Source organism: Acipenser ruthenus, chromosome 26, assembly GCF_902713425.1.
Source record: "Acipenser ruthenus chromosome 26, fAciRut3.2 maternal haplotype, whole genome shotgun sequence".
In the NCBI taxonomy this organism is placed as follows: domain Eukaryota; kingdom Metazoa; phylum Chordata; class Actinopteri; order Acipenseriformes; family Acipenseridae; genus Acipenser; species Acipenser ruthenus.
This window is the reverse complement of record NC_081214.1, coordinates 2,990,831-3,010,979: the sequence shown is the minus strand read 5'-3', so window position 1 is coordinate 3,010,979 and position 20,149 is coordinate 2,990,831. Positions and strand designations below refer to the sequence as shown.

Here is a 20,149-nt window from a genome sequence, read left to right as displayed (position 1 = left end):
CAGTCACACTACTGAGCCATTTAAATTCGCAGGCAGTCATGTCGTGGCTGCCCTTGACCACTGGGGGGCTCCATACACCATCAATGTCAGCAGCTTTTTTTTTTTTTTTTTTGCAACAGAGACCGAAAATATTTGAAGACACTTTGACATCAGTGTTCCGGTTCAGTAAATGAGTGTGTCAGTGTGGTCCTGGATTGGTAGGTGCAGAAGAGCGCTCATTTCAGGGAAGGCGTATTCACCGCAGTGTGGGCATGCATGTGTGTCTGGCCTGTGTGTAGCTGTATGAGTCAGTGAGCAGTGTGTATGAAAGACTAGACACACCCAGACACGTTTCTCCTGTTCAACAAAACCAGCAATACAATAGCAATCTGATGTCCAGTGCTGACTAATTGGACTGGGGCCTGAACAGAATATACAATACAGCATTCTCTACACACGCACACGCACAAGCACACGCACACGCACACGCACACATGCACGCACGCACGTAGGCACACACACTGCGATCAATCCTGTTTTGTTTCAAATCTCTGCAAACAGATTAAATGCTCGCCTTATCAGTCCAGAGATTTACTGGCTGACAGCAGACGGTTTGTGTGTATGTGTGTCTGCAGTCACAGCTTCCTGCTGCATTGACCATATTAGGTAATGACCGGATTCCAGAGCGGGGAAGAAAAGGGGCGGGGACTGGAGTTTGAAAAGAGGCGGGTCTTTGCACTGAGCCGCGCCCCTACCCCAGATCTGCAGAACATCTGTAACTTTCCCTTTAAGATGAACTTTGGGTGATAGGACCGTTATAAAATGATAATGCTGTCTGTCTGTCTGCTTGTCCGTGTCGTATTTCTAACGACAACACAATATGTAATTTAAAATGGTAGAACACTGAAGACCTGTCGTAATTAAAAAATTCTCTCGTCGAGCGTCACGGTTTACCTTAGATAGCAATTACATTAATCAGCCACTAGGGGTAGCTCACTACAAGCCAGCAGACGGGGGCATGATGAGACAGGATATCGATATCAGCACATCAAAATGATCCACTTAACCAAGCTGAGATCACTTATCTCGTGAGTCTCGACATCACAAAGTGTATTTTTTGTTCATGTTTTTAATGCTCCACAGTTATACCTGCTTGGGTAGGTTTTTTTATGCGAATATTGCATCACTTTATTCCATAAATTGCAGCATGCACACTGTTATTTCGCTGGCATCAATCGCATGTAAAGTAATACAGATTGGAGTGTGTGGGTCGTTGCATTGAGGTGACATAGGGGATTCATCAAATGATGCTCTCCCGTGCAATAATCCTGCCAGCGCTGCATTGAAGAGAAGGCACAATGCAAGGATTTCACATGCCAGTACCCCACCCAGCAAACATCAGCACAGAAACGTGTCCCATAGTATAGTAAAGGGTAATAAAGCACAGTGAAAGCATGGTACAGCATAGGGGAGCATTGTCAATAATAGTGAAGTATGGTAAAGCATATTAATAAACATGATAAAGCAGGGTAAGCTAGGGTAAATGCATTGTAATGCAAACATACCGTGGATGACTTTTGTGTTGAATGTACACACGTGTGCATTTAGGCTGTGCTGAATCGGTTATTCTCTGATCAGCAATCGATGCGCAGTATTGAACAACTCCATAATTGCATAGACGAGTCTTTTTAAAACTATCATAAATACCACTGTATCATAGAGAATCGTGAGTCACATGCACAACGAACCACCCCCATTATCCACAGTCCTCGCACATGGCTTTAAGATTAGGAACGAATGAATGGATGTCTTACAATAATAACTCCACGCCACAATTAATAGCACTAGCATAGGAAATCCGCTAATTTAAGTCACTGTCGAGCGGTGCCAGTAACTCCCAACAAACAGGATGCATGCCCAAGATGTTCACAGTGTACCCGGAGTCCTAAATGACGTCCGCGCTGATAAGAGCTTATTGCGCGGGACGTTTTGAAAAATGTGTCCCCGGATTTATTTCCAGTCGATGGCATAACAGACATGAGGGATGCGTTGCTTGATACAGATAACGGAAACGGTACATATGGGTTTGTTTTTCTTTCTCTTTAAAAATAAAAATGCTTGCTTGCGGTTTTCGTTTCCTGTTGATAACCTTGTGGGAATTCAAGTGGGGTCACAGGGAGCGAGGGACCGCATATTTCTCAGGAAATAGTTTGTGTGCACCCACGCCCTTATAAAGGTTTTCCCATAGTAAAAGCACAGCAAAGTGTAATAAAGCACAGTGAAAGCATGTTTAGCTCCACCGCTGTTTCCCTTATAAAAGTTAACTACAGTAAATTTGCAGTTCTTTATTGCTTTCCCATGGTTATACAATGCCATGTTCTTTAACCAAATGATCCTCAGAAACGCAGTATTACTGGTGCAGGGATACACTGGAAAACTCTGACACCTGACCCTGTCTGATCGACTTACTTTGTTCCTTTTTAAAAATAATAAAATAAACAAATTAAGATTAGCAAGTGTGCCCCAAGCCTCTCTAGGGGGTGAAGGAGGGAGCAGTTCAGTCTCCATGCCTCAAGCCTGACCTGGACTGGAGGGAGCACCCTTTCTCTTAGGGGGTGAGGAAGGGAGCAGTTCAGTCTCCATGCCTCAAGCCTGCCCTGGACAGGAGGGAGCACCCTTTCTCTTAGGGGGTGAGGGAGGGAGCAGTTCAGTCTCCATGCCTCAAGCCTGCCCTGGACTGGAGGGAGCACCCTTTCTCTTAGGGGTTGAGGGATCAGTTCGGTCTCCATGCCTCAAGCCTGCCCTGGACTGGAGGGAGCACCCTTTCTCTTAGGGGTTGAGGGATCAGTTCGGTCTCCATGCCTCAAGCCTGCCATGGACTGGAGGGAGCACCCTTTCTCTTAGGGGGTGAGGGATCAGTTCAGTCTCCATGCCTCAAGCCTGCCCTGGACTGGAAGGAGCACCCTTTCTCTTAGGGGGTGAGGGAGCAGTTCAGTCTCCATGCCTCAAGCCTGCCCTGGACTGGAGGGAGCACCCTTTCTCTTAGGGGGTGAGGGATCAGTTCAGTCTCCATGCCTCAAGCCTGCCCTGGACTGGAGGGAGCACCCTTTCTCTTAGGGGGTGAGGGAGCAGTTCAGTCTCCATGCCTCAAGCCTGCCCTGGACTGGAGGGTGCACCCTTTCTCTTAGGGGTTGAGGGATCAGTTCAGTCTCTATGCCTCAAGCCTGCCCTGGACTGGAGGGAGCACCCTTTCTCTTAGGGGGTGAGGGAGCAGTTCAGTCTCCATGCCTCAAGCCTGCCCTGGACTGGAGGGTGCACCCTTTCTCTTAGGGGTTGAGGGATCAGTTCAGTCTCTATGCCTCAAGCCTGCCCTGGACTGGAGGGAGCACCCTTTCTCTTAGGGGGTGAGGGAGCAGTTCAGTCTCCATGCCTCAAGCCTGCCCTGGACTAGAAGGAGCACCCTTTCTCTTAGGGGGTGAGGGAGCAGTTCAGTCTCCATGCCTCAAGCCTGCCCTACCAGATTAATTTTACTTGTACCTAGGTCAGATTAAAATAAAGGCTGCTGCATTAACCACTGCCCAACTTAGCCTTCTGTTTTCTGGACCACTTGAACATTTTTTTTAAACTGTCAGCGAGACTCCTTGTTGTTTTAGAGGGAAGTGTTCTTCTTCTCTGTTTATGTTTGAAGACTAAAGCAGGATACTGCGCATTTAAGCAAAGGTCTTTAAGGAAGCTATGAAATGAACCCAAGAGCATTAAACTGTTGAATAGCAACATCAATTACGAGGGCTTTGGAACGGGATTTGACACCAGCATACACATACATCCCTGCAGCGGGCTGGAAATACGCACTTCAAACCCTGCTGCCTGCCAGGTAACACCAGGGCACAAAACTTCCATTCGCTTACAAAGCAACACACATTGTCCAGGGCTTCACTGAGACAGAGCCGAACCGACTTCTCTGTGCTCCGTCACTTAAGGAACCCCAGACCTTGCTTATCTGGGATACCTGTGCGAGTATGGAGCTGAAAATACACCTCGTTCCTACTGGAGAGATCGTACTGACACCCAGTAAGGATGGAGGATGCTGCTGCACTAACTGCTTTAAGGTCAGTGACTTTCTTCAGTATTGTTTTATTTGATCTTTTTATTATTATTGTTATTCAGAATATAGAAATGGGGTTCACACGTATAAAAAAAATGTATGTCAATAAACCATTGCAAAAACATCAGGTAAAATCATTGCATGGAACTGTGTGGTATAGTATTGAGAACCACACAGGAAATTATGAAGAAATTACTGATAATGTATGCTAAATTGTCGTACAGGTTTTACCATTATTATTATTATTATTATTATTATTATTATTATTATTATTATTATTATTATTAATAGGTGTATTATTGGCTATTGCTTGAGTGTAATATAATTACACTCAAGCATTACAAGGTAATCAAAAAACAGCTGTCAAGACCTGTAACCCATGTTGACTACTCAAATTAACAGGCAATCACATTTCTCTTTGAACTGACATGGGGGGCGTACGCAGGTGATACTATAGCATAGTAAAGCATGGTACAGCAACCACATACTGTAAGCACTGGTAAAGGCAGCAGTGTGGAGTAGTGGTTACGGCTCTTGACCGGAGGGTCGTGGGTTCAATCCCAGGTGGGGGACACTGCTGCTGTACCTTTGAGCAAGGTACTTTACCTAGATTGCTCCAGTAAAAACCCAACTGTATAAATGGGTAATTGTATGTAAAAATAATGTGTAAAAAAAAATAATGTAATTGTATGTAAAAATGTGATATCTTGTAACAATTGTAAGTTGCCCTGGATAAGGGCGTCTGCTAAGAAATAAATAATAATAATGCAGGAAAGCAGGACTAAACCACTGTAAGGCGTGGTAAGGTGTGGAGCACAGGGTGGGATGAGAAATCATCAATGCTATTGGAGGTAATAAATAGAGATCAAACATTTAGATGAATCAAAGCTGAAAGGTTCATTCTACAGGGCTCCGAATTCCCTGGAAGTGCCTGTCCTTTAAACTCAAATTGTGAGAAAAAGATGCCTTTTTGAATACAGGCAGACTAATGCAAAAACCATGAATACATTTCTTTTGCATGATCTGATCATTTGGATACCTAAAAATATCCCAGTGTGGGTGCGGCTGACTTGCAGTGGAGCGTTGTTCATCCCAGACTGTCTCCGTCGTGTTGACGTGATCAGGAAATCGCTCAGGACCAGCTGGCAGCGGCTGTGCTAGGCTGTCCTGTCCTGTCCTCTTCTGGTTTGGGAGTGGCTGCCAGCCCTGTACTGATGAGCTTGACCTTCACATAATCTAATCTTGTACGCCAGAGGCATCGCCAGGGAAGGGGTTTTACTGAAAAACAAAAATATATTTTCCCCCTCTCGTTAGCGTCCGAGCATTCTCACAGGTCCCTCGTTGTTTTACAGTTCACTGGACTGCCATTCAATGCATGATGGACCTGCTGGTGGATTGTTCTAAAACTTAATAAGATGAAAGCACTTGCTTACAATTGTAGAGTACCATTGCATTCAGGTTCAATCCTGAGATTCCTGCATGCTCTCTTCTTTCATGAAACCGAGGACAGACCTGTGGGAGACAAAAATGAATGGAACACAGTGGCTGGAAACACTGGAGTCCCAGGACAGCGCTCCGCCACACTGCAGTGCAATCCAAGCAGCGCTGTGCATGCAACACTACAGGGGAGAAACACACTTCAGAATCTGCTCTTCATTCACAAGCTGTTTAATGTGTGCAGTATGTGTATAGCCGGGCAGTTTACAGGCTGCTTCCTCTCAACGGCTGTGTTTAATGAAGTGATTGATGCAACAAGTATTTCCTGTCTCTCAGACAACACAATTTTCCCGTATGCAGTGCACAGCGTCAAAGGACATTTGCTTTAATTTTTCAAATGTAATCTTTCGTAAGGTTTGTAAATGGAGTGTCGTCACGTAGACTTTTTGTTTTGTGCTGGATGATAATTAAATCGTCACATATCAGTTGTCGGGTAAGAGTGATCACCACAATGAGGAATCTCTTTAATCATGCTTCAGCTCCCATGAATTGAAACGTTCTCCCTAGTTAGAAGCTCTGTTCTTTTTCTGCTTGTGGTCTTTTTCAGATAAAGCTGTTCCGCTGTTCTCTCCCACAGTAGAGGGGGGACTGAATTCAATTCATTTTGATGCCCAGTTTAATTGCAAGGCACATAACCCCCCCCCCCAGCATCTCTTTATGTACAAAGTGATTGATAGCATGATAAAGCACGGGGAGCTACGGTAACGCATAGACAGAATCTGTGTTAACTCCATGACAATCTGACACTAGATCCTCCAGCAAATCTCCTGGCTGGCTGTATTTGTTTACTCTCCAGCACACGACAGATCGCTTTCCATCTTCTCCTCTTCAGCCCTGAGTTCCAGGCCCGGGGATTTTTTTAGTTATGACATCATCATCTCATGAATGACATCATCTCCTCAGGAATGACATCATCACCTCCTAAGCTGACTGATGAGCTTGGAGAAAAACAACCGGTAAAAGAGATTGATTTCTGAATCCTTTGTTTCAGTAGAAATCCGTAACAGACTTCCGAGATTAACCCTTACTTGTCCAGCCGTCTTAAAAATCAGTCACTCCCTCGAAGTGCGTTCTCAAGTGAATCAGTTTGTTTAAAAGAGGGAAAAGTGCAGGAAGCTTCAGAATCAGGTGGTGCCCTCTTACTGGGGCATGCCCATTACCTTCCACGAGGAGGTCCCATAAACGCTTGGGCACCTAGGCTACAATAACATACAGTAGGTGTACCGGTAAGCATCTCCTTAAGGGCTAACAGTAATTTACAAGGGGGTCACGATGTCTGGGAAGTCCAAACCAGGTTTTTAGTGTAACCTTTTACTCCAGTGGAAAGTTTGCAACATTTCTTAAAAAAAAAAAAAAAAAAAAAGTTTCAATTTGAAAATCTGCAAAATTACCATACTAATTTACCATGGTAAACTTTTCTTGTTTGTTATTACTCATATACATGGTAGAAAGTACAGTGCGTAACGCCACTATAATAGTCCAGGTGTGTCAAAGTCTAATGCACGTTTCCCCCGGGGTGTCTTTATTACATTACTCGGAGCTATAGAAGCATGCCCGAACTTTCTCTGCCTTTAAGATCAGGTTTGTGTCGGCACAAAACACCACACCCTTGACGCCCTGTCTATCACGACTCCTTTCAGTTAAAGCGCTGAACCGGATCCTCTGGTGGTGTGTGTTTTAAAAGACATCAATCACAGTAGGAATCTGGGCTTCGTTCCTTTCCAAAAATAAAACGCCGACCTCAGACTGCGGTGAGTGCAGTGCTAGCCTGCGTTACACTGCACAGTGTCTGGCTCGTCATGCACACGAGAAAACACCAATCACCCGGCTAGCAAGCGCTACACAGGTGAGCCGCCGCCGGCCCACACTAGTTTTACACCTGGTACTCGTACTACCTGCTTTCAACAAGCAGCTGAGGACGCTGGAGTGGCAGTTTCACTTTGTAATTGAATTACTGACACGCAACCCTTGCATTTAATACCTTACTATAATTACTCTGGCAGGCCACGCCCTTTGTGGGAGGGGGCGGTAGGTGTCTCGGACGGCCGACAACTCCCTCTGTAATCAACGTCCGGTGACATCAAGTCTAAAAACTAAAGTCCTAATAGTTAAACCGTACATCTATAATAACCTCAACCACTGAAATTATAGATGTATATTTTTTTATATAAATTGCAAACTTTTAATGTCACGCAGTGGACGCCGTGGTGCAAGAGTTTATGATTTTGATTTTGAAGTGCCGATTGGTTTCCCCCTCGTCCCCCTTTTATTTGGTGACTTCATAATTTATTGCAATGACATCACGGGTCCCGCCCTCTGATTGGCTCATCAGACTTCCTGATAGTAAGGTCGCGCTGTTTGAAGGAGGAGGGATCTTGCAACACTGTTACTCAGCCCAATGTGAAACTGAGGAGGTATCGTGATATTAAAACGAGGGGACTCTTTTAAACAGAGTAATCCCCGCCAGCCCGCTGTAACAAGAAAGAGCACACCCTAAAAAGTGTAGCCACTTGGAACCAGACCATCAGGCTTCAGCAAAAAGGATTTAACCCGCGTGTGTGCTATTTAAAGAAGAGCCCCGAATGACTGCAGTGTTGTCGAAGATAAGACACTTTGGAAAACACGCCGACAGTGCTTACTGTCGCTTTGACATATAGGTAAGTGCAGCGCGCGTTTTGCTTTATTGTGGTGAAAAGGTGTGCCGAAATATACTCGGCTGAGCCCGTGTAAACCGTGCCATTCGTTTAAGGTAAACTATACATACATAAATAAAGTTCAAAGTCAAGTTTGTCTTCATAAATAGACTCGACTGCCCCCTTGAAACGAAGCGCCCGCAGTCATTTTCAAAAACGAGTCGCTGTTTATTGATACGCGTCTCAATTACACAAATAAATGCGTGGCGTGGCATTTCGCTGTCCCGTTTGATACCAGATGAATAGAGACACGCACACACGCACACTGCAGTACGACACTTTGGAAAGCAAATTCTGCTCAGTCTCAGAATATTGAGGGGAACCTCGTGGCTGTTTGGCACTGAAGCCAAAAATAGCCTGGCATTATTGAGACTGGAACTCCTGCTATAAATATACTATAGGGGCTCTGTATCTACCACCGTGTCATTACTTAGTAATGCAGTAAATATGACCTGGTGTTTTTTGTGTAGGGTTGCATTTCAGTGCATTTTAAACCCACCTGTTTAGATATGTATATATGTACAGTAGTCAGCATTATACAGCTTACTGTTCTGACATCCCATTGCAGTACCGCAGTACCGTGCAGTATATAGGGTGTGCTTTTTACTGTCTTGAATTTATCTGTGAAATAGTTGTTCATAGTGTTTCCATATCACTGTACTGTGCTGTCGCAGACACATACAGTTCAACAAGCCCGGCTGCCATCTGATGGAACTAAGTTCCCCATCTGTACTTTATTTTTTGCCAACTTGGTTCTTTGTAACGGACACACCCTATCCGCCGTCGCCGCGGTTGTAATTTTCCGTGCTAGTGGGCCCCGTGGCACGGAGCGCATCTTTCATAGCTCGCAAGCGGCACTCCCAGACTCTGAACTGGAATACCGAAAAGTGAAAGAGCAGAAGCAACTTTGTTCACCTAAAATTAGTATTTGTCAACAGTTTGATCCATTCCTGGTTTTACTAGGAGTTCACTAAGACACACCTGAGCTTGTTACCTATACACCAGGGCTAATCAAGCTTGTAGTAAAGCCTGGAATGGATGAAACTGCTACGCAAGAGGAGTCTTATTCCCATCCCTAGCCACTATCCTGGGGTACGTGTAGATATTGTACACCATAGAACCTCTTCCTTGATCTTCCTGTACTGTATATGTGCTGTGTACAATGCTGGGTCCTTTCAGTTCTTTGCATGGTGTGTTTTAAGCAAATAATAGTGTGTGAATTCAGTATGTAAGGCTGTTTAGAGTTTGTTTCTGATACTGAAGTACTCCATGCTTTACAGTAAGTAACCAATCAGAGTACATCACTGGATATAGCTTTTCTATCCAGTGTGTTTTCAGCAGACTCCTCGGATCGGAGTCGTCAGAGTCATTAAGTCAATAGTCACTCTGCTGATATATAGAACTCCATTGTGACGCTCGGCTAATTCTAACGTGAAGATTCTCAGTCAGATGATTCTTTAATTACTATGGCAGTGTTATCTACAGCACAGTCCCAGCTGCTGTGTTCATGGGAGCCTCAGCTGGAGCAGACTGGACACAGACTCTGCTTGGATTTTGAAATGCAGAGCCAGCACTGCCGATCCCTCGGAGAGCCGGTCAGCTTTCGTTTTCTGAAAGGAGCACTTGCACACGTTTCAAAAGCCAAGATCCCTCTCGCTTTAGCACCGTTTCACTACCCTGGCGATCATTGTGAAGCTGAAGTCTTTGTTTGGGTGGTTTGAACACGACTCCGTTCCCTTTGTGTGTCTGTGTCTGGGCACAATGGAGGCATTCAGGCTTTACATAGAGAGCATTGCTACACAACACGTAAACTATGAAATAGCATGGAACTCCAGTGGGTGGGAAGTACAGAATACATTGCCGTCATTCTGAGCTTAGGGGACCCCCCCACCCATACACAAGTGACTGATGAGGCATCATTACCAGACCACATACAATTGAAGAAGTTCCCAAAACTTTCCATGGGCTATAAGGCTTAAGAGGTTCCATATTAGAACATTTCGCTCTCATTGGATATCCCACACAGTAGCCAGGGTTAGCAGCTAGCACTGGTTCTGTGCCGGGTGTACTATTAAAATGACAAGAAGTGTAAGCATTCAGGTCCCTGTTAAATAGTCTCTGAACCGTGCACACTTCTCGCAGCATGAACGGATTTCACCTGTAGTCCTTTTATTAGGAGCCGTTCCAGGGATGGACTCCCATTGCATAGCAGTTTGAATCCATGCCTTGTTTTACTTGAGTTTGATGAGACACATCTGAGCTTGTTACCAGTACGTCGAAGCTATCCAAGCTCGTAGTAAAACCTGGAACCTGTGTTCACGCAGCTCTAGGGGATGGATCATTTATTTAACAGGGCTACTGGAAACACAGTTCCCGGGTCTGCTGTTTTTTCCAAGGCCGCCCACCTGCCTTGTATCCGTGCCAGATCAGCATGGCTGTGTTGACACACGCTGACGAGACAGGGCAGCACAACTATACAGACCCTGCAGTGTATAGGGGCAGCTTCCAGGAGGAGCTTCGTCTCCCTGCAGTCGCACAGGGACTATGGCAGCTAGCAGAGAACAGCCCGGTTGGTGGTTCAGGGATACCCAGTGAACGAGTCGAGTCTCATGTAGAAGAGGCGCTGTGTGTGTGTGAGCTGAGAATGGAGGATCCAGAGGTTATGCTTGTGTGTGTCTTTTGTTCTTCATATATTACTGAATACATCTTATGAGCGCTGATAATGTCACTTGTAAAAACTCAGGAAGATGCAAAGAACTTGCTTGGTGATCAGTCTGACCATGAAAAAAAAAAATCTGAAATCTCAATTTGAAACAGCAGAAAGTTTAATCCAAGCTCCCTGATGATGACTATGACACAGGGGTACCGTGTGTCCTAGCTTCACCCTCCCTTCTCCTCCCATCTATCTGCCATGTCTCTAATTTAAAAGTGTTGCAGTTCATGCACGGTGCCTTTTTCAACAGCGGTGATATTTCAAGCTGAATCAGTCATTGAGTGCTGTGTGCACTTTTATTAATTTCCGTTCTCGGCCCAGGATCCTGTTTTCAGCTCTTGCTGAAAGCATAGGTCTGCTTAGGGGAGAATTGAGAAAGCTTGTCCCTTTCTGTTCCAGCGCCGTTATTCTGTGCATCGTCGGGAGGCTGGAAGACAATGCAAATCAGGTGGTTATCTGTGTAAATATTTGAGGCTGTTCATTCTGAATTCAGTAGTTAAACCTGGTTCTGCTGTGCAGTAAATACACAGAGGACTTTCATCTTTTTGAAGTTTGACCTCCTTAGTAAAAATGGATACAAAAGCAACTGGCTCAGCCAAGGCTTGAACAGACAAGCAACAGGAAACGTTTAGGCTGCAACAAACCACCTCCAACAGCCAGCCGTGTTTCCAAGTAGAACAGTTAGAGGTAAAGAAGTGCGTTTCGTGAGGCGGAAATTGAAAACGCAGAGCTTCTCTAAGAACAATTAAACCCTGCAAGCCTGGGAGAGAAGATGAGACAGTCAGCCTCAAATCCAAACCTTTCCCAGGATTAAAATCCTGAACTTGGGATGACTCGAACAGGAACCCCCAAACAAACGCAGCACAGTGTAGTGATTCACTGACTAGGGAGGGGGTTTCCGCGAAAGGGATTCACAGAAAAGTACCGTGAATTCTCATCAGTTCTGCTGGTAAACTCAAACAGAGGGATGTTGGTTTCTTGCAGAGAAAGCGCATGTTGTCAGACTGCAAGGTCCCCACCTACCCTCTGAATCAGTCCGATCGGGTATATTCACCGGGGTGCTTCTGATGCTTATAGTCTGTGTCGATACAAAACTAGTTAGCACACTGTCATGGACATACAGTAGATTGTTAGAAGCCTCTTCTATGCTTACAATTCAATAATCCCAAAACCAAAAGCTGCCCTAAGGTCTGGCTCTGTGTTCTCCACATGCTTCAGTAAAGGTTTAGTGATTTAATGTGTGGGCTGTGTGTGGGCTGGTGGGAGGAGTGAAATGACATCACATTACAATACAGAGAATCTGAGGTCACTGAAGCTCGTTCAAAGTTTCCAGACTTCCTTCTTGTGTCACATGTAGAGTCACCCCTCTCCCCTACATGTATTTAACAGGACTGATCGCAGTGGTGGTCTGCAGTTTGATCCGTTCCTGGTTTTACGATGAGCTTAACAAGACTGAGTTTGTTACCTATATGCTGTGACTAATCAAGTGTGTAATAAAACCTGGAATGGGTGACACTGCTATGCAACAGGAGTCTTGTTTCCATCCCCGGACTGGGTCATCTTACAATGCAGTTGTTAGGACTTCTCTCACGCCCAAGATGAAATTTAGATGTACTTCATTATCACTGTATGTAAATACCGAGGATTACCCAATACATGAATGATTCAGCTATATAAACATTCTTTCAAAGTCCCAAGGGTAAGTAAATAGGGTTTTAACTTGTGCGAGCAGGAATAAGGGAGTGGCCATCGGATTTCATCACCAATACAAAACCTTGCACTACTGTAAGAAGACAGCTTTGTTATATACGCTCGCATACAAACCGTGGAAATGGACCGGAGCAGCGATTTGAGTGTAAGATCATGAACGAATGAATTTGTTTTCTAAATGAACATTCAGTTTCAAAACCAATAACCATATTAAAAAAATAACCTCTTTAGGGATCTGTAATAAGTGCTTACATACATGTATAGTATGTAATAATAATATATAACATTCTTCCAGCATGCTGCAGCAAAAGTATCGCATGCTAGCGTTGCTAATCATAATCTACAGCTGTTAAAAGCGTCATGGCTAACGCGTTGCTTTGATTGTGTGCAACCGTTAATTCCAGACCCCTTAATAAAGCAGTACCCAGATTTGCGTGGGGTCTCATTTCACTGCGGTGTGTTTGAGCCCCACAGCCCCACAGCCTCACGCTGAAGCGTCCCTGGTTCCGCTAGCCTGCGTACATGTGGGCTCCAGGGGCTGCACATTCTTTTGTCTGTGTGTAGGAGTGGAACAGCTGAGGCGATTGTTCCAGCTATTTACATTAGGAATGCTTCGTGCGTTTCATTGGGGCGTGGAGTGTTTAAAGGCAACAGCCTCCTTGAGTCTCCAGGGGTGACTGCTGCTTGGATTGTCATATTCGGAGCAGTCCTCCAGTACCGCTTACCCTCCGTGATCAAGCTGTTCAGCAACCCATGTGGCTACAGGAAAGTGAAAGCGAGTTGTGCTTTGCAGTTACAGTTTTTTCATAAACCTATGCATTTTGCTACTGTGTAAATTACCCGGCACTAATGTTAAGTGTGTACAGCACTGAGGCAGGGCAGGAGCGCATGGAGAGGGTTTTTCTTGTGTAAATGTATATTGTCAATAGTGTGTATTTATTGTAATTCATTAATAAAGTACCGGATGTTCCTGGGAGTGTCTGCCTGCTGTGTGTGATTACCAGGTGTGGCATCTAATCAGCAGGTAGGTGTGTTCCAGCGGGGAGCCGGGTATAAAGAGGTTCCATTTATTCACCTCAGGGCTGCTGCAAAACCAAAGCCAACTGGGCTAAAGAAATTCGCGGACGTGTGTGTGAGCGTGAGAGACAGAACCGGGCTTGGATACCGAAGAGTGAGTAAACTAGCTGAAACTGCTGACAGCCGGGGGAGTAGCCTGAGGTTTGTTTATTATTGAAAAGAGAAATTAGTTCGCAGATTGTAGATCCCACCAATGTTTTTGTACACTGTGTTATATGTGATGTGTGGGCTGCTGCTGCTGGTAGTGTCACGTGAGCTGTTCAGTGTGTTGATGTGTAAATAAATCCTGTTCGCCTGCGGGGGGCGTATCAGCTTCCACCTCCGTCTGGATCTCCTGCCTGTCACTCAGCAGCGAATGCACGCACCCACACGGCAGACAGCTACCCTGTCACAAGCATGAATCCCCTGTGTCTTTCTAAACAAGGGGTTTAGAGGAGCTCCCTAATAGAAGCTGAATCTCAAAACTGTAATTGTGCGAATGTAGTGATCGTTACAGCTGTGTAATGGTATTTAAAACAGGATTAATTCATCTGACTTTTTACGACGGGCTACTGTATTGTATTGTATTGTATTGCAACGGAGGTCTGTATCGTATCATACAGACCTGCATATTGTGATACGTGTCGTATTGTTGCTCCCCTAGTTCTGAGTATGAAACTGTGCATCCAATATCCATGATCAGACTGACCGCGCAAGAAAGCAGCGTTGAGTAATGAATGAACCGTGACCCGTGCAGATTATTCTGGTGTTTGTGGCTGCAGTCATAAAAAGATAATTTGTATTCTACTAAGTTGTTAGCAACTTTTTTTTTTTTTTTTCTTTCTTCAACTTGTTATATTCGTGCAAGTTTCTAAAGCTGCAGTTTCTGAAATGTAAATGTTTCTAAAAAAAGAAAGACAATGGCCACATTGCTGTTTAGAGAGAGAGAGAGAATAATATATATGGGTCAGAATATATTCACACACAATAATACGTCTTGAGTTGGTTTTGAGTCGTCCCCATTTTTTTGTTTTTGTTCTGCTGACGAGATGAAGTTAGAAATGTGTATGTCCAGGTCTTTCAGGGTGCTGGTGAAATTCTCTCGTTCCTTCCACTGAACGCAGATACAACATTGTGAGGTTTATGTTTGTTTAAATCTTCTGCCGTTGGTGTGAATCTCATTTCCATATCTCTGTTTTGAATGGAGCCTGTTACTGTCCTCTTTGCAGTGCTTGTTTTGAGAAGTGATAAATATGGCAGCTGCTGCCATAAAGTAGCCCAGGCAGGCCGGCAGTCCACCACTGAAGACGTTGGTGACGTAGGAAGGAGTCTAATAAGAAAAATATTAGTCACGATAGTATGATGGGGAAACGGATTAGTCACTCTCTCAGGACAGGAAAGTACGTCTGTCTAGAAGCAGTTAGAATCACTCCAATGCTTGTTGAAGCACGTGGCTGAGGGGCTGGGCACTGCTGCCCAGTTTCATGCCCTGAAGATCACAGGTGTCCTGTGGAGCCTGGAGCAGATTAACAGAGTTTAGAGATTCGGGGAGCGAAGGGGAGCAGGAAGCCGGATCCCAGCTCTCTTCACAATCCCCGGATTGCAGGGATCACACTCTTATCTTCCCCCCTCTGTGACGGGCCCTTCCTCCTGAATGCATGACTAATCTGAGGGCGGTCAGGCGGAGTTTTCTTTAATCTTCTCTGATACAATGAGCCTGTCTGGGGATATGGTGTCAGTCTCCATTGTTTCAGCACGCGGTCAGCCTTTGCTTTAGCTCTTCTGTGCTGAGGAGCAGAGACGCACTCCCAAGCACACCTGGGGTCAATTCCAGGTGTAATCGTGCAGTTCGTAATGAATTGCAATTACAATGGAATTGTAGCTGAGCCCAGGCACACCTGTGTGACTGTGATTGTGATTCAATCATGTCACTGATCGATCACAGCTCACTTACGCATATGTTTGTCATTCGATTTATTGTATTTTCAACCACTTTTGGTGACCCCATTTGTTTGAATACAATAGTTATACAGGATGTCTGTGTATTGTAGAAGTGATTATTATTGCTGGTTATTTAGAATAAACAGTAAACATGTTAATACAGGGAGCTGTTCATCTAATTTATAATTACATGTAATTGTAATTACTGCAGCATAATTAACTGGAATTTTATATATCATTTTTTATATATATATATAATTGAGCCCAGGTCTAACTCCAAGGAGTCTACCCAACTGGTTAAACGCTGGCTGAGGGATTTCATGGCTAGTGTCTTTATTGCATTGCTGAAAGCAGTAAAGGCACGAATCCCGTCCTCACAAGCTACTTGCAATATCTTGATACTGTATCGCGCTGATAGAAAGCACAACTAGCCCAAACTTTTATCCACATTCCTTTTGTTTTCTTCGAAGTGTTTGTGATTGAGTGTGTTAGTCATGGGTGATTTATTCAATTGATCTGGAGCAAATAGAAACGTGCATGCATTGAAAGCATGTGATCGGAGAACCTTGCCCTAGATAATAGATAATCCCTTTTTTAATCCTCGAGTTGCATTCAGTCCTGGCACACTGTATAAATGAACTGGGAGATTAGATTAACTGAATCATTTAGAATAGAGAGGCAAATCAATACTGTCGTATCTCCACCCCCTCCCCATGTAAACATCTAAACCATGATCCCAAATACTTTAAGAAACGCACGACCCAGCTGCTAATTTTCCATTCGAAATAATTTAATTTTGTTATGCGATGGGTCAAGGGGAGGGAAGCATACAATGAAAGTAAGCCAAATCAAATGATTAAATACAGATGCCAGGCTTTTCATTAGAGCAGGAAACCGAATGTCGGAAAAATAGACTGCATGGGAAACTAAATCTCAGGGTTCTTCAGGACCTCTGTGGAGCGCAGGGGCTGTCTATTCCACTGCCTGTAGCACAGCCAAGGCCCCAGCCAGCGCAGTGATTGATGTGTGAATAGGACCAGATAAGGGGAGCCGTTCCTGGAGCACTGGCCTTCTGAGTTCCTGCAGCTGAGTGGGTGTGCTCTCCTTGAGTCTGGTAGAAGTGAAGTAGTTACATTTCCTACAGTTTTTTGCACAGTGTGGGATCTGCAATGTGGTCCTGGTTTAACCAGCATAGCCCAGTGAAATACATTTGGGGAAGCATTGCGGTTAAGATGGTAGCAGTCAAACCAGAAAAAAAGCTATATTTAAATCCTTGATTTGTGATTTCTTCCTGAGTGCTTTCTTCAGATAAACAAATAATTTAAACAATTGTGATCAGCTGAAATGTTTATATATTTTTTATATCTATATTTAAAAATTCGAACTAGAACTTTGATCAGTTTGTTCAAGACTAGATTCACTTGATATTTTTGACGGTTTTTATTGCTAATTTTATTGCAGCCTCCCCATCTTGCACCAGTCATGAGGAAGGTAGGTCTGTGATCTGAGCTTTCACAGTGTAGTAACCTGTAACAGTGTGTGTGTGTGCAACTAGAGACTAACGCTTACACATAACGCACCACCTGCAGTGCAGTGCTTTATTAACATGCATTCCAAAATCCAGTCGTCTTTAGTAGAATTTTTAGAATTTAGAATTAGTAGAATTTTTAGAATTGGTAGAATTTTTAGAATTAGTAGAATTTTTAGAATGCTATTTTGGACAATGAAAATGAGTTCTCAGTTGAGTCCGCGGGCTTGTTTAGTAAAGGTGATCTCAGCAGGTGGGTGGTTGTACTGCAGTAGTCTCTAGATTTATTAAATAATTAAGACCGAGCGGCTCTGTTGCATTTAAACAATTGCCACGACTTCAGCACGCCGGAGAAGGCGCTAGCCGGAACTTTTGTCCGCTTGATGTCTTTTCTGACGCTCCTCACCCGAGCACTCTGAGCCCTCGCTTCAGGAGTACAAAACATGACCGTTGCAGATACTAAATTATTAATCTGGTTCCCGAGGTCATTCGGATCATAATAAAAATACATATAAATTGAAGTCCTGTGTTGCTGGGCGTTGTGGTTTGCGTCACACACAGTATGCACATTTGCAAGCCCGTGCACATAGCAGAATCATTTGTAGGTGTTCAATAATCTATACTTGGTGCTGATTGAACTAGTTTACCCTCCAGTTACGTTCTCAGTCTCCCAAGATCTCTGACCTGACCTTCCCTTAAGAAGGGACTGTGGAATCTGGGGGAATCTACTATGTAATCAGAGTCTTATTTCCATCCCTGGAGTTACACAATCGTATGCAGTCGAGTCTCAAAATGACCTTGTTTCGGGGTAGTGTTGAAAAGTCCAGGTACTCTGAATTTAAACCTGGAACCTCCCCTGCCCTTCAGTCCTGAACCTCCCTCCAGCGCACACACACACACAGTTTTGACGCTTGTGGTCTGAGCTGAATTGAGTTCCAGTACTCCAGGCTGGTGTATTGTTAGACCCAGCTCCAGCACAGTCAGTAAGCTGTTAGACCCATGTGCACCAGTCTTGTTAGGCAGGGTCACTGAGCTCCCATCCTGGGGTGCAGTCAGCCTCGCCCTGCCCTGCAGGAGCGTTTCAGGTTCACGTGGCGATTGTGATTAACCGCATGAGATGGCACTAATGCCCCCTTACCCTCCCCTCCCTGTAGTAACCCAGGGCTGCGTGGGCCGTCGCGAGGGGGCTGAGAATCCGATGTTATCTCTGTGGGAGGAATGGAGGCGATCTGTGAGATTTCACCTACGCTCGTTTCCATGGCAACTGTTTTTAATCTTGTGTGGGGGCTGCTGTACATTCTGATGTCTTCTTTGCATTGACCACGAGGTCTCAATCTGGAGCAAAATAGGGGGGAGCAGTTTGCAGAAAGGAGTCTATCTGCAGGAACTTTACAGAAACTGAATAGATCTTGGATCAGGTATGAAAATATCTAATTATTATTATGGCAGGTTTGAACCTTGATTTACCTTGTTTTACAAAAAAAAAAAACCACACACACACACAAATTCCTGGTGTTCATTTCAGCTCAGTTTTGTTTAAGTTCCAAGACCAATGGCTGAACCTGCAGTGCGATGGGACTCTTACTGTGAGACTTGACTGTACTGCTTCTTCAAAGCAGGCATTCACAATGCAAATGAGGCTGCTATTTGCATCTGCAAGGATGTGCTTCAGTGAAGCAGCCCTATCCGTTTTGTCTACATATGGATTGCAGAGCCCAGAGAGCATGTGCTGGAGTGCCAGGTGAGCCGCTGACTTTACTGTGACCTCAGGGCAAATCACACGAGCCTGCATGGAAGCAAACCAATAGAAAACTGTGTACTGCACACACTGCATGGAAGAGTGAAGGGTCTAGTCCTTCAGGTTTTAAAACCCACTCCCATGACCTCTATCGGATTTCGGCCCCATTCCCACATCACTGATGCAGCTGTTTGTATTTCTTTATTTAGAAACTGGGAGTAGTTACTCACAAGTTCTCATTACCAGGGCTGGGAGGAGGCGCTTTTACAAACAACAGAGCAAAGCAGACCCTTAACCCATGCAGTGACGCTGTCTTCTGACTATGGAATGGAAATGCAGGATAAAGGACTGCAAATAAAACATGGGGTAGATTGTGAGTGCAGTACAGTGGAGGACCAGCGGGGGCACTGTGTACTAGAACTTAAATCTAGAGTTCTTCTTCTCTCCATACCTCGCTCTCGTGTGAGTCCCCCGGGGTCACTAGACGTCTTGAGAATCGCTCTTCACGTTGTAACGGAACTTGGTGTGGGCATTCCTTAGAGTAACACATTGAGGGCGTTTAGGCTCTCTCTTATGAACTGCTTACTAGCAGTCTTTGTTTGGTTGCTCTGCAGGAGGACAGATGCAGGCGTCTATGTTGGGAATGTTTTTTTTAAATAGCTGCAGATCGTGCAGCACAACCCCTTCGGAGCCGGGAATGGCAGCTGCCCCCCCGCCCCAGTCCCTGCTCTGTCCCAGGAGCACGCAGACCACTCCCAGTGTCAACTCCGACACGGAATGCACACAATCCTGGCAATGCTCTGAAGGCCACGCCAGGGGATTGTTTGTAAATTCCAGGATCTCAAATTGGCCGAGTGGAAACTTTTTTTTTGTTTTGTAATTGGAGCGTGTTTTGCAACGACAGTTTTATTTTTTCCTATGCTGTGAATTCAAACCATTTTAGAAACGAAGAAATATGTTAACTGTGTCTTTGAACTTTTTCCTACTTCATAGAAGTGGATCAGGTTCACCGGGTGTTTTAGTTCAGTTCAGTATACATTTTGCAAGTCTGTTTGGCAAAAGTACAAAAAAATAATAATAATGTTATAGGCAAGATATTCCTTAAGTTTACGTGGGAGCGCTTTAGTGAAAAGGGCTTTATTTATATAATGTTTAGGAACATGAATTTTGTTTTCATGAAACAGAAAGC

At 44.5% G+C, this 20,149-nt stretch overlaps 1 protein-coding gene across 1 annotated transcript in view; it reads left to right on the top strand.

Moving 5' to 3' along the window:
* Positions 1 to 7,898: 7,898 nt before the first annotated feature.
* Positions 7,899 to 20,149, top strand: part of LOC131696582 (unconventional myosin-Ic-like) — a 47,995-nt gene continuing 35,744 nt past the window's right edge. Inside the window, exon 1 of the mRNA XM_059001672.1 lies at positions 7,899 to 8,238. The gene's annotated coding sequence lies outside the window, so the exon portion shown is untranslated. The remainder of the gene's footprint in view (positions 8,239 to 20,149) is intronic.